The sequence below is a fragment of the Hermetia illucens genome, chromosome 2 (assembly GCF_905115235.1).
Source record: "Hermetia illucens chromosome 2, iHerIll2.2.curated.20191125, whole genome shotgun sequence".
Classification (NCBI taxonomy): domain Eukaryota; kingdom Metazoa; phylum Arthropoda; class Insecta; order Diptera; family Stratiomyidae; genus Hermetia; species Hermetia illucens.
The window spans coordinates 25642283-25656708 of record NC_051850.1 but is presented as its reverse complement, the minus strand read 5'-3'; the positions used below and the strand labels follow the sequence as shown (position 1 = coordinate 25656708).

Sequence of the window (14426 nt, the reverse complement as noted above, 5' to 3'; positions counted from 1 at the left end):
AGAAAGCTTCAAAATCGATCAGTCTAACTTTCTTTTTTGTTAAAAGGGCTGGAAAGACTTGGTTCATAAGGGATACATATATCCTTAAGTGGCCACTTCACCGTAGGCAATATGCCTACCAGAAAGGCAAATTCACGGAGACAGTACTCCATTGCGTGAGAGAAAATTGATAAGGCAATGTCCGATTAATAATAAGAAGAAGATCCAGACAGAAGTCTCTTCAGGCAAGGTGTGTTAGGGGCGGCCCATAGAGAGCCGTTCTCTCATATTATCGAAGGCAAGACGAAGTACATGATGGCAATCTCAGTACCAAAAGAGGAAGAACCAATATCATCAAGTGGGGATAGCCAAACGAGAATCATAAAGAAGGGGAATACAACTCCTGGACCGTTGATAATTTCTCCTATCAAGGACCAAATATGAATATTTATGGTAGAAAATGAAGACGTAATAGACGAAGATGAAGGGATGATGTACGTCAGGACACCAGAGACCTTTTAGGGATATCGAGTAGGTGAACTTCGTATGCCACGCTATTCATTATTACTACCTGATCTCTCTTGGTGACAGGTCCCGCGACGGGCCAACCAAAAAAATGAGTCCAATGTCGTTAGAAACAACATGATCGGAACGCAAATCGACTATATTCCCATAAGACCTTGACATTTTACCCACCGTCGCTAATTGCCAAGCCGTTCCCTATGAGACCCGCGCCTCAACATCTGCCGTTGATTGCTGTCCGGCGAATCCAGCGACGGATAAAAGAGTGTGAGCAATGCAATCGCCCGTCGTGCATTAAATGGGGGCGATTTCGTGAGAAGAAAAAAGAAATAATCTCACTTACGCGGTATCAGCTATTGCAATTGTGGAAGAATCGTGGAACCAAATTAAAGACACGGTCCACAAAGGAACCCTCGGGGTCATCAAGCCGGGTAAGCGGTAGAGCATTCGAGATACGTGGCTTTGAAGTGACGATGTTGAAATGAAGATTCGTGAAAAGAAATGCTTCTATCACAAGTTTCTTGACGATAAAACGCTGGCCAATTGGAAAATTTATAAGAATGTCAATCGGGAAGCATAGAAAGCGATCGCTGTCATTTGAGCGGCCGGTCATAAAAATCTTTACAATAAACTGGACACGAACAGAATGGCGGGCAAGGTCTGTATCGACTTGCACAGGATATCGAACACTTCCGTTGCGTTAATGACAAGCATGATACTGTCTCATCGATCGTCGAGCTGCAGATAGATGGCGGGAATATTTCGAGCAGATTTCAACTGAAGAATTTGTTCATACTCCACTTCCACTATCATTGCCGACATTTGGAGCAGTTTCACCTATCAGCGCAACTGAAGTCGAGTCAGCAATAAGCAAATCAAATCAGAGAAAGCCACAGGACAGCGCATTTGAGCTCTGGAAAGCGAAAAGTTGGGACTCAACACTGTGGCTAAGTTTAGTCTGGTTATTCAAGGTAGGACATCGTCTGCCTGGCAAGAAAGTACCATAGTTGTAATATGAAAAAGTAGTTACTCATAGAGAAACACCGTGAGAAGCCTCGCCCTCTTTACATTGCATTTCTGGATCTAGAGAAGGTATTTGACCGTGTTCCACACGAACTCATTTGATATGCTCTATGACAACACTGAGGACCAGAAGAACTCGTGCGCTGGAATCATTGCTCTACCACGATCCGAAAACCGCTTCGTTTTTCTGGTGATGTTCATCAAGGAAGCGCCCTCTCACCACTTCTCTTTGTTCTTGTTATGGACACTGCCACATGGGACATCCAACGTCCAGCGCCCTATATACTGCTTTATGATTTCGTAGCGTCTAGTAGTAAAAATTATATCTAGCAACTTGTTCAAAAATGGAATAATCGCCGCATGCAACACAGCCGCAGATTGAATCTAAACGAAACTGAATTTTTGACGACCGATCTTTATGAACTGCCCTGCCCAGAACTGAGCGATTTAAATCCTCGGGTCAACGCTATCAGTCAATAGAGAAGCGCGTTATGAAATAACTTCACGCATTAATGCAACCTGGAATGAAGTTGCATTCCACAACTGGTGTTGTTTGTAAACGACGTATCAACGAATGTCCCAAATCTAAAATTTACCGCCATTTCGTCCGTCCTGTCGCCCTCTATGGTTCTGAGTGTTGGACAACTATAAAAGAGTATGAACCGCGTCTTGCGCTAATAAAGATGAAGATGTTGCGTTGCACTTGTGACGTGATATGTTTTGATCACATCCGATGGGGATGGGGATGTCCGCGTTCGATATGGAGTTGCATCGATCGTGGAGAAACTGCGAGAGAGGCGCCTTCGATGGTATAGTCACATAATTCACGCTAACGAGAATTCACTTGCCAAGAGTGGTCTGAACACCGAAGTCGACCGAAATAACGGTAGCTTTATATGCTGGATGGTGATTTAAAGCCTCACGATTGCATCCAGATCAGACATTTGATAGAACCAAATGGCGAAACCGATCACGACAAGCCGACCCCGCTTCTGAACGGGAGAAAGGTTGAAGAAAAAGAAGATAAAAGGGGGACTCTACTTGAAGCATTCCACCAATTTCAACCTTGAAGGAAACTTTCTGTTTCAACAGTTTCAAGAAATCGACTTTATCTTTCTTACATATTTCATTTCCTTTTGCCTCCAGAATCGCTTAAATTATCTCCTAAAATGTTGTGGGATATGTCTCAAATCGGTACTCATTTTAAAGATAGACGCTGTAATCGCTGATAAGGAAAGATCTAGTAAAAATGGCTTCCTAGATCGCAACTTGGGCTTTCAACAAAGGATCAAGAACATATCTGACAATAATGAAGGAAAAAATCGACTGGTATCGTAGTAGAAAAGCAAACATGAAGATTAGTGAACTATGATAGAAATAATACTATTCCGCATTTCCAGTTCGCTAACAGATCAGGTCACTTAGTGTAGGGCATGTTCCCTCCTAGTCCTGAAAACCGACTTCTTGCTCCGAATTAATCGCAAGGTATACAGCCTGCTTCCTTGACATAATGATAGCTTCTGAATCCATATGGAAATATGGGATGGTCTATAAGTTATAAAATTGATATCCTTTACTTTCACCCGTAACTTTGCAACCTAATTCTTAGCTCTCTAAAGGGGCGGCAATCCCAAGTAAAGACTCAGCGACAGCTCTTCTCTTCTTACAGCAATCCAGTTGGAATTCTACAAGGCTTCATCTCTTCTGCTATCCTTTTTTTAGTTTTTACAGCAGATACCCCTGAGCCCGTCCAATGAAAATTCTGCAATAAGCCGACGACAATCGGGTACGCCATGACAAGGGATTTAGTTCGCGACGAAGCTCGTTCAAATTCATATTTGACTGATATTCAAGTGGAAACTAGCCCTCAACGACCCTGAAAATGGCTCCCGACATTTGATCCCTGTTCTTAAAAATCCATACTTCTCTCATTTCCATCGTGAACCAGGCTATCTACCTTGGCGTCACTGTAAACTTGTACCTATCCAACGTCCGAATAGTGCAAGTAGTTAGAGCGCTGCGGTTCAAATCTTATTGGTTAAAAGATTGAACGAAGGTGACATAATTAGTTTCCTTCCAAACTAATATCCAGCTATCCTTATTTCCCATCAAATAAATACAAATTACATATCTTTTTAAAAAATCAGTGTATATTGCCCATGTCTTATAGTTTTATCTAATCTAATTCTTTGATAGTGCTGTTCAAGCTGCCTTCTTCTTCCAAATATCATATCCCCAGCCAGGGGCAGCATATCCAAGATAACCATGACCATAAACTGGGGCACTGTAGCTGCTAACAACTGGAGCATGGAAGGCAGACACAGCGGGAGCGATTCCATGTCCCCAGCCAGAATAACCCCAGTTAGCGTATGGGGTTACAATGACCGCGGAAGCGGCACCAATGAAGGCGAGAGCCAAAAGAATGAATTTCTGGAATAATTGAAAATTCGGCCCTTATTCGAAGTCTCAAAATGTAAAATTTCAAATCCAACAAACCATTTTTGCAATTATAAGAAGTCTTCCTGATGAACGAATCCTGAACACTGTCATACTTTCAAAATGATCGCAGATATTTATATATTTCTAATCGGATTGAGGATTTATTTACAACCGTACAAGTTCTCAGATAAAATGATTCATTTTAGTGATTTATATATCGTGAAATTGGGGACAAAATCATTTTTCTAACGAATCAAAGCTAAACTGGAATACGATGCCAGACTAATTTGGTTATCAGGTTCTTCCAGTATCCTCGTTTAGAATGCAAGTGGATGAATGTCCAGATTAAGTGGTTTTGTTGACAAAAAGTCAGATCACCTTGTACTCTTATATAACTCTAGGATGCTGATACAGTAATAGGTCAAATATTAATGAACTTTTTTGCACCTGAGGGGTAGCTTTTGAAATAGAGTGAGAATATTCAGCGCTAATATGTGGAAATAAATGCAGACAATCAGACTGCTACGGAATGGTACTCGATGATGCGTTTTTGTATTTTTTCCATTTTGTCAACCCGAATTACGGATGTAGATAACAATAACATAAACAATATCTTGTTTGCTTCTCAATACTTTTATTACTTGTCCCAAATTTTATGCTAATGAAAATGATTAAACACCAGAAATGGGGGCACTTGTTCATAACTTGTTTGATTCAGTTTCTTATGAGTTTAGTCCAGGACTGTTGAAAATTGTATAAATACGCACGACATCTGTAGCTAGCATCATTCAGGATTCGTTTGTCCAGAAAGTATTCACCAAAACCAAAATGGTTTGTTACTTAATTTCGATCCTTTTTAATTCCTTTCATAATTCGTTCAATCGAATTTAATTTCAGAAATTCATCCTCTTGGCTCTCGCCTTCATCGGTGCCGCTTCCGCGGTCCTTGTAACCCCATATGCTAACTGGGGTTATTCTGGCTGGGGACATGGAATCGCTCCAGCGGTCTCTGCCTACCATGCTCCAGTCGTTAGCGCCTACAGTGCTCCAGTTTATGGTCAGGGTTACCTTGGATATGCTGCTCCCGGATGGGGATATGATATTTGGAAGAAGAAAGCTGCTTAAACTGGATTTCTGATTAACCGGAATGTAACATACAAAACTTATTATATACATATATACTTTTATTTAAAATATACAATTGGATCACTATTGAAATAAAATTGTTCTTTCATATTGCTACTATGGAAGGAGGAGGTAAACATGGTATTTTAAGGTTTTGTATGAAACAAAACCTGATTAAAATCGATTCAATATCTACCTGTCCGTCTGTCTGTCTATCACACCTCCTGATTTGCTCGGAAGTTGCTGTACCAATTGCCACGGAATTTGATGAGAACATGTGGTCAATGCTTCCCTTTATATGCAACGAGCGGTACCACTTTCCGTTGGAAGTAAAGAGTAGCTCCTCATATATGCGGTGAAATATAGGGGAGCGAGGGCTCAATATGTATACCCCAAAGCATGAAAAAGGTCTCGTTGTCAAAATTCACCGTGATATATCTATATGAAATCTGGGCCTCAAAATACACTCCGTTTCGTTATCTGCACAAAAAAAGTTAATAATAGTATGTTATCATATTCTAGAGATTTACCCAAAACCCCCCTTAAAGTCACCCTGGAAGTGCAGTATAGGCGACAATATAAGACAGAATTTTGGAAAGTTTGAACTCGATCTAACTATTATTAACAAAGTTATAGAAGGCCAAATTTTCGCATTTCTGGTAAATATATTGCTCTCTAAGTGGTGTATGACGTCATAATCACATAAAGTGATCTGGGAGGGGAGGGGGCGGACATTTTAGTTTTGCTTTCTGAGCTTTTTTTGGTTGTTTGAATATCAGTATTAATTACTGGAGACAGACATGTGTTTATTAGCACAAAGCTTGCGGGTAGTCTACAATAATATTATAAGCGGGTAGTCTACAATAATAATTTTAAGCATGGGGTGAAGTAAAATTTGTGGAGATCCGTTAGATCAATATGGGTGCGTACATATGTATATGCGTAGTAGCATACGGTAATAGGTAAAATATTTTGAATATTTTGCAACCTTAACTATGGAGGAGCGCAAAAACAAGTTTCTCTCATTAAATGGACACAAAATCTCTACACCTGAAGCGGCGAGCATCTGACATTCCAAATTATTTCAAGTAACTGTCAGTTGGCCTGGTTGAATTTACATTATCCTTTACTGGATTCAAATCATGAAAGGGAATAACCACGAGGATCCTCTACCATTTTTAAAAGCTCCTTAAGTGAGATTTTATTCAATTTATTTGGTCTTGAAACACAGTCTTTTCCAATACACAGCAGGATATTATTATAGAATATATATGGTTGCCTGTCCCCCTTGAAATAACGCGTCAACTACACCTACACGTCATCGCTCGCGATTGCCTGAAATGCGTTTCAGCTCCCACCAGCACTTTCTGAGACCCTTACATTACTCCTCTACTGTTCTGCACCAAGTGCTGCTTTGGGGAGTGGGTTCCCCTGGATGTTGTAGCCCGCAATGCAATCGTTGCCCCTCCTTAATGTGTGGCCTATCCATTGCCACTTCCGTCTTCCTATCACATCACATACGAGTGCGAAGCCTGTGCGCCGACTCGCAGCGTACCCCGATGATACGACGCAGATAGGTATTGACGACAGCTTGGAGCTTTTGAGTAACAGTGGAGTTCATTTTCCCTGTGGTCCTCCCATATAATGACACAGAAAAAACACTAGCACAAAACAACCTCAACTTGATTTTAGTGTTGAGATAACAGCATTTTCAGATTTTAGAGCGGGCAACGAGTTAATGCGTCGGGCAACATCTAGTTTTTTGCCGCCGTCGGTAGAAACCACGCTTCCTAGATATACAAATTGATAGAAGCTTTTGATGCTTTGTCCATTAGTGAAATAGAGAAAGTGCGATGATCCGCTAGACTGAGAACCTTGGTTTTTTTAGTGTCTATCTTCAGCCAATTCGACTTATCTCTCTTTTCAAAATCCAGAGCCATTTGTTCAAGATCCATGACCCGGTGAAAGAGCAAACAGATGTCACCAGCATAGTCGAGGTGTTTGAAAAAAGATGTCATGGTGCATTGAATTCCTCCAAGTCCTCCGGACAGGGCAGCATAAAGATCGTCATCGATAATAAGAAGAAATAATATCGCTGGGAGGATGCAACCCTGGCGGACTCCGACTTGGAACCTTAAAATGCTCCGAGATTTTACCGCGGTACAGCACGTAACATTTTGTGCCATAATACGTTGCTCTGATCATAGTTTTTAGTTTCTTCGGAATACCTCTCCTACGTAGAGCAGTTCAGATATACTCGCTGTTCATGCTATCAAAAGCTTTGTCGAAATCGATGAAGAGCAAACGCAGTGAAGGTCTAAATTCCACACACTATTCCAAAATGGTTGGGGTGTTGATGTGATTGATGTAAGAAGATCTGGAGCAGAAACCAGCCTACTCTCTGTCGACCAAGCTTTCAAGATGTTCTTTCAAGCCTTGCAGGATTATTTTAGCTATTATCTTTTCGACGGCGGGGAGCACGTATATACCCCTCCAATTGTCACATTCAAAACGGGTGCTCGTTTCTGGAATCTTACCGAGAATTTTTGATGGCAGCTCAACAGCTCAATGCTCATTAATATTCTCAGGAACCTTAACTAGTAGATCTGCTGCTCGATCAGCAAAATAGCTCTCCCAGTATCGAGCGTTGAAATCCAACTGATCTTACGGCAAGCTCTGTGCCCGAACAATGTGCCATCAATGACGAGGCGTTGGAAGTTGCAGAAATCAGTGAACCTCCCACCATTTCCGTTACAGTCGCCAAGATCGTATTTCCCCATCACATGCTCGAGAAAGCTGCTGTTAGATCCCACCTTGCCATTCAGATCACCCATCACGATCAATGTCAATCAATGTGTTAGAAAGCCTCCCCTGAACCGCGTTTAATTGCTCGGGAAAAGCATCCTTCTTCCCTACATCGGAAATCTTCGTTGTAGCGTAGCATTGTACAATAGTGATGCTCCTTAACCTGTACCAAAATCTTGCAGTGAGTAGTCTTTCAGAAATCGTCTCCCGGGTCAAGAGAGTTCGCCTTGAAGTAGCCGTTAGAAGCAACCCGATACTGGATTCGCGTCTGGTATCACTTGGCACTGCAGAGTACAAAAGCACATGTCCGTAAGAGGAAGTTTTTTGAGAATCGTCGCTACTGTTGTCGAGGAGCGTGCGCGTATTCCAGAATCCAATCCTAGTTCGCTTTCGATATCCAGAGATTGTTGCAGTGAGGTCAGTCCTGCCGCAGTCAGGCATTGCTGATGTTCCAGTAGCAGCAGAGTTTCAAAATTTGTGGGTTGCTGGGCTATTAATTTCTACCCTTTTAGTCATCTATTACGGCAAACAGGGAAGGTTTTGGGTGTATTCTTAATCGCTGACTCACAGGACGTCGTATTGTAGAACATATTTGGAAATGCTAGAATCTTCAGCCCTGACAGATACTTACTTAAGGAGGAAATAAGAATCGCTTCGCGTGTTTTTGAAAAGTAATAATTATTAAAATTCGTGGTGGTGGCAGTACCGGGATCAATTGTTGCAGTTGGCAGGACATGTAAACCTGACCCCATTAATGGCAACTGTAAACGTTCGGGCCTTTTATTTGAGTCGTTGTATCGCCCCCTCAGCGGCTTTCGCAGGCTTTTGCGAATTTAAAAACGTTTTACAAAGAGGTTTGTTCATTCAAGGCAACCTTTGCGAAGTATCTTCGTCTAAAGTCAAAACAGGCTGGGCAACTGCATATAAAAGGTCTTCTCTGCCAGCAATATTTGAAGATCGCGCCAGTTGGCAATTTCATATCAACTGACTATTTGAAAAGATTTCAATGATCCAACCCCATTGTTTTTGTCGCAAACATTCTTCTACTGCCAATAAGAGGAATGACTGCAAAGCTCCATTACTGCAAACCCCCACGATGGCGTTTCCACATATATGCGTTTCCCAAACGCCTTGATGGAGGCTTTTGGTTTGTTCACAGACAATAGTAACTTCGATTTCCTTTTGATGCATTTTCTGTAATAGCAGATCTTGAGTGGCTTAGCAGTGATTTAAATTCAGCTGAACTCTCACTTATCAAGGGTACTTAAAGCAATCCTGTAGGCTGGACCCCCCTAGTTCGTGTTCGCTAAATGATTTCCGCCAACCACCCCACATGTTTGACACAGTTTGGATCTGTCCGTAGTGCTGGTAACATCCTTATGTCCGCAAGGCATCTAAAGCACTTTTTAATGGATTTTGGTCATGTAGCCGGCACACGAGCCATCTGATACGGACTTTATCCTCAGACAGTGCTTTCGTAGATGCCACAGATATATGATAGTTAGCATCGCTGCTTGCATCCCGTCATACGCTATCCGTAGGTTTTAGAATCCGTTTCCTAGACGTCCCCCAGTTCCACTTGATCTTTTAGGGCTGCAATAATTTCCTCCTTGGTGGTGATTTCGTCAAGATCTTTGCATTCTATCATAACCGCTCGACTTACCCGGACCCTCTTGTTCGCCTGCTAAAGTCTAGATGTTCTTTTGTAGGTCGCCATGGACTTCTTTTTCGAACAACAATTCTGCTTTTTGTGTTCGCCTAATTTGCATAATATTGTCACTATGTTCCTTCGGGGTGGGATCTGCCTTCACCCTACATAGAATATCACCGTATTTTTATTATTGTCGGGGCTTCTTGGCGTTTTCGTTTTGTAATTTATCTCTCTACTTCGCTTTGCTCCTCCCTTGCTTTAATCAGAGCCAAAATTGGGCCGCATCCCTTTGGCTGTTGAATTCTCTTGCCGTAGCATTGACCAATGATTTGTTGGGCGATCCTTCTTCTTTATGTTGTTGATGTAAGACTGGATCGTTAACGGGTTCTCTGATATGCTTTTGTGTTTCCTATCTTGACTGTGATGCGACTTTCCAAAGGCGAATGACGACAAAATCCCTTCTGTGAAGCATCGTAGTCGGGGATGTTTGAGTTGCTCTCTTTGCCGTCGTTTTATTTGGCGGCGTTTTACACCTCTTGACAAGTTCGTCACGGACTTTGTTATAAGAAACTCTGACGGCTCAAGCCTGATTTTTGCTGACGTGGTGCCCATTATTCCTTGCGCTGACAAAGCTGCATATGAAGTTCATCGCCGCCTCTTCCTCCTCCTCACATTGGCTACATATATCAAAGATCTCCATTCCAACTCTTTCCAATGTGGTAGTTTGAATACCAGTGTCCCATTAAAAACCGTACTTGGGTTCTCATGTCCCACTTCTTGAGCGGCAACATAAATGTTGCTCTAGCGGTTCAGGATTCACATGTTTTCAGACACCTATGTAAATCCCTGCAGATTCACCTTTCAGAGTATACTTGACAATGGATGGCTGGATACCAAAAACCGGTTCTGGCCTCACCACTGTGGATCCAGACCCTCGGCGAGCCAGTCTGTTTGTTTCCTCATTACCAGCGATATTCGGGTGCATTGGTACATACATCAGGCATATTTCGTTCAGTCGGTCAAGTTTCAGCAGTACCTGAATTTGCTGAAGTTGCTATTTAGTGCTAGTAATGCTGCTTGACTGCCACTGACGAATAGATTCAAATGATTTGGCCTGGCATTTTTGTCGCAAATATTCTTCTGTTGCCAATGAAATAGATAGATTTAGGCCACCTTCAGGTGCCGCGGTCGCAGTTGTAGTCATTGCTCCAGTGATACTTAGGCCATTTTAGTGAAAGTTCCGCGGTCTTACCTATCGCAGTCTTACACCATCAGAGAAATCTGCAGGATTTCTATTATTGCTCCTGAATTTGGTTCTTCCACATTAGCGTGTAGCCAAACCTGGCGTTTCTAGTGAACATCACTAGTTCAGTAGTCAGAGGAACCAACTATGGATTACATGCAAAATTGCATTCAAGCGGTCACACACTTGTCCACAAATTTGCCGATAAATATTACGACTTGATTGTTAGCTTGTGCGAAGGCCTTTGTGTCTACCAGGAGCCATGGCAAGGTGTCCATTACCAGAGCCTATAACAGAAGAGAGAACCCCTCTTTGTGGGCAACCCCTAAGACATCCTGCCTTTCCAGTCCTTTTAGTAGAAGGAAGGTAGTCCTGGTTTCCCTGGTTTGGGAATAAATATCATCATCATCAGGAAAACACGGTATATATCCAGAATATGTAGACCTATGTCATCCATTCCTTCTATTACTAGATGGCTCAAGTGGTTAGAGCAGCTGGGCTGTTGTGGTGGATGGTCGCGGTTCAAATCTCACTGGTGACAGAGGGATTTGTTATCGTGACTGGATGTCCGATACCAGACGAATCAGCTGTGAATGAGTACCTGCATCAAATCAGGGGCATCAGTTCTACTTTGTACGGTGTTCAATCTATCTTGCGTGGATTTCCAAATAGATCACTGCCGATAACGAAAGTAATGCACCTATGATCGAAGAGCGTGATATCGCTTGATACTCTCCACTCTCCCATAAGAGCGCTAATGATGGAAGATACAACCTTGATATCGATGATCTCTCGTCTGACCACGTTGAAGGAAATCAGTTCACTGCCCAAATTGAGGATCGCAGTTCGGTTTCTACCAGATACTCTAGTCGTCTCGATACTCGCGCGGTAATGTTGGAATTTCTCCAGTATATATGGCGGGCGTTAATATTACATGCTGCTATTATCCCCATGCCTTTAATTTTGGCATCTTGGTAAGCGCTGATCAATATTCCATCGGAAACTTTGTCTACGTCGTAGGGGAAGTAGGCAGAGCGCTAAAGAATATCCCTTCTGCCTAGAAGCTATTTATTTGACGACTGATAAGTGCAATACCACTTTACAATGCCGCAAATTTATTTATTCTGGAAGACGGAGAGAGCACTTTTTAATTCATGACAACTCAGAGACCCTCGGTAAGTTCAGTTGCGCACCTCCCACATATCTTTGATGGAAGAGCAGCACTGTACAAACCATTCATTAGTATTTTCGTCGGTTAAGTCTAGCCGTAACATTTTGCGGTATACACCAACCGACAAAAGCGAAGCTTTATGTCATGCGAAGATGCAGTCCCTCATAGCAAGGAGGAATTTCCTTCTAAACTGTTTGCACTGCTCAGTATCATAAACGAATGGATTGGTATCGTCTTACAAAGCCCATTTATTGGTTTCGATAACCTTAGCTGCAGCCAATTTAGCTAAAGAATTGGGTACGTCAGAAGACCGCTGGTGTATTTATTGCCCCTAACTACAGATGTGAAAGACAATTCCTTTCCCTCAACATTCGCAGAACCCGGGGGTTGCAATTTGTTTGAAAGTGGTTTGCCCGTAGGCATTGTTTTGCCAGAAGGTGATTTGCCCTTAGGCTGTTTTCAAGACTTTAGCCTCAGGAGGTGGTGTCGAATGGAGTCAGGGGTAAGCAGTGTTGATGGAAGGGAATCTTTTGGCTCGTCTTTTAAGGAATGAGTATTAGTTACCACGTATATAGATGAAGAATCTGAGCCTAGAGGTTCTCCATCGACGAGCTCAGGTTTGCCTCTGTCACTCAGGGTTGGATCCTTATTATCGAAATTAAATTTTTACTTTTGTTATGTTTTGTGTTTGTTGTTTTAAAGCTTGTCATAATTGGCTGCCATGGTCTTTTTTTACCAGGGAAAGTAAATCAATCTCAACAGAGCCCCTTTTTGTCCAGTCAGGGCTAGTTAAAACTGGCGGTCGTCTGGTATTCTTAGTTTACCATTCCCGGTTACATCGTAATCTATGTGACCATTCAGCCCTCAGCACGGTAACTACACCTTGGCTTGCTGTTTTGATTACCGCTTAACGTGAGGTCTCCCCTCTGCTTCCCTAGAATATTTTCGTTACTGGGCTGCCTCGCCAAGTTAGCTAATCGTTGAAAAGGTAACCATCACTGTTACTGGAAGCTTTAATCCTTCATCAATTCTTCTGTACTCTGGCTTGATGGAACAGATATTCGTAGTCATGTTGATTGGATGGAGGCGTTACACTTTATATTGAGTAAGTAAGTTTCATAATTATTGAAAAATTGGTGCCAGTCATGAACCTAAATTACCCCTGCTTGTCACTTTGACAAACAGCCGGATGTGATTTGGACTTTAGTCTGGTCCACGCGATGCTGAACAAATCACTAATATAAAATCTTCTGTTAAACAAGTCATAAAAGGTCAATAATCAGTCAATTGCAAATATTTTTCGTTTTATAATGGGGGTTTGATAAACGTTCTCCAATGAACTAGAAAACTCCTTAATGAGGTAATCTTGTTTCGTTACTTTCGCTTTTATTAACCAAACTTGTATTTCTACAAATTAATGCAAAATAATGGTGATGAATTTATCTGCACGATTATGGCAAATAGTTGCAGAATTTTATTCTAATTTTGAAAATATTCTAAAGCGAAACTATCGTGTGACGACGTTAAATGGGACATAAATAACATTTTGATGCAAATTTGTATCCCCCATGGAAAAAGTACGTCAGCAGGAGTGAAGTAAATCCAGGTAAAGGAAAAAAGTGTAACAATTTCGAACCATTTGATATAAAATCTCAACAAAGAAAATAAACTTGAATTTATTAGATCCTTTTTATTTATTAAAAAAATCAAATGTATCCCAACCTGTTTGTCTAAGCGAAAAAATGAGCGACTGTACGTCTGGATATAGTATAAATACGGTGGTGTCTCAAGTGTACAGCATCATTCAGGATCAAGTAATCCAGAAGACAAACAATCAATCAAAATGGTGTGTATCTGGTCGCCTTGCTTCAAAGAAAGATAAACTAAATTATTAATAATTTCCTTTTTTCCAGAAATTCATCCTCTTAGCTCTTGCTTTCATCGGCATGGCCTCTGCCGTTTATGTTGCTCCCTATGGTGGGTTGGGATACTCTAGCTGGGGACATGCTCCAGTTGTTTCTGCTTATTCTGCTCCAGTTGTTTCTGCCTACTCTGCTCCCGTATACGGTGCTGGATTGGGTTACGGATACTCTGGATTTGGATACGGTCTCTGGAAGAAGAAGGCTTAAGTCGAGTTAGATAAATTGGATTATTGGAACGGAAATTGGCTTTTAAAATAAATTAGATCATATTCAAAAAAGTCTATTGGTTTTTAAGGTTTTATCTAGATCATAAAATTAGGCTTATCTATCTTGCTCCCCGCGTACTTTCTTGGCGAACCCTAACGCATCTGATAAATGGCTTCATTCTATGAATATTGAAGGAGGGTCTTTATAGCTATTTCACGGAGCAGGGTTTAATTGTGATGTTAATTATAAGGTGAGGGAAGCTAAAAACTTAAAACACCAGGACCACTTCAAGAAACCACAAAAATTAAATTTCTCAAAAAATCTGATGTGTAAAATACT

The 14426-nt window shown here is 41.6% G+C and overlaps 2 long non-coding RNA genes across 2 annotated transcripts; both read left to right on the top strand.

The window, feature by feature from the left end:
• Positions 1–4637: 4637 nt before the first annotated feature.
• LOC119649495 lies at positions 4638–5186 on the top strand. The gene is made up of 2 exons (XR_005249138.1): positions 4638–4794; positions 4861–5186. It is a non-coding gene; the product is annotated as an uncharacterized LOC119649495 (long non-coding RNA).
• Positions 5187–13549: 8363 nt separating this feature from the next.
• LOC119649494 lies at positions 13550–14159 on the top strand. Its single transcript, XR_005249137.1, has 3 exons — positions 13550–13564; positions 13642–13804; positions 13872–14159. It is a non-coding gene; the product is annotated as an uncharacterized LOC119649494 (long non-coding RNA).
• The last annotated feature ends 267 nt before the right edge of the window (positions 14160–14426 follow it).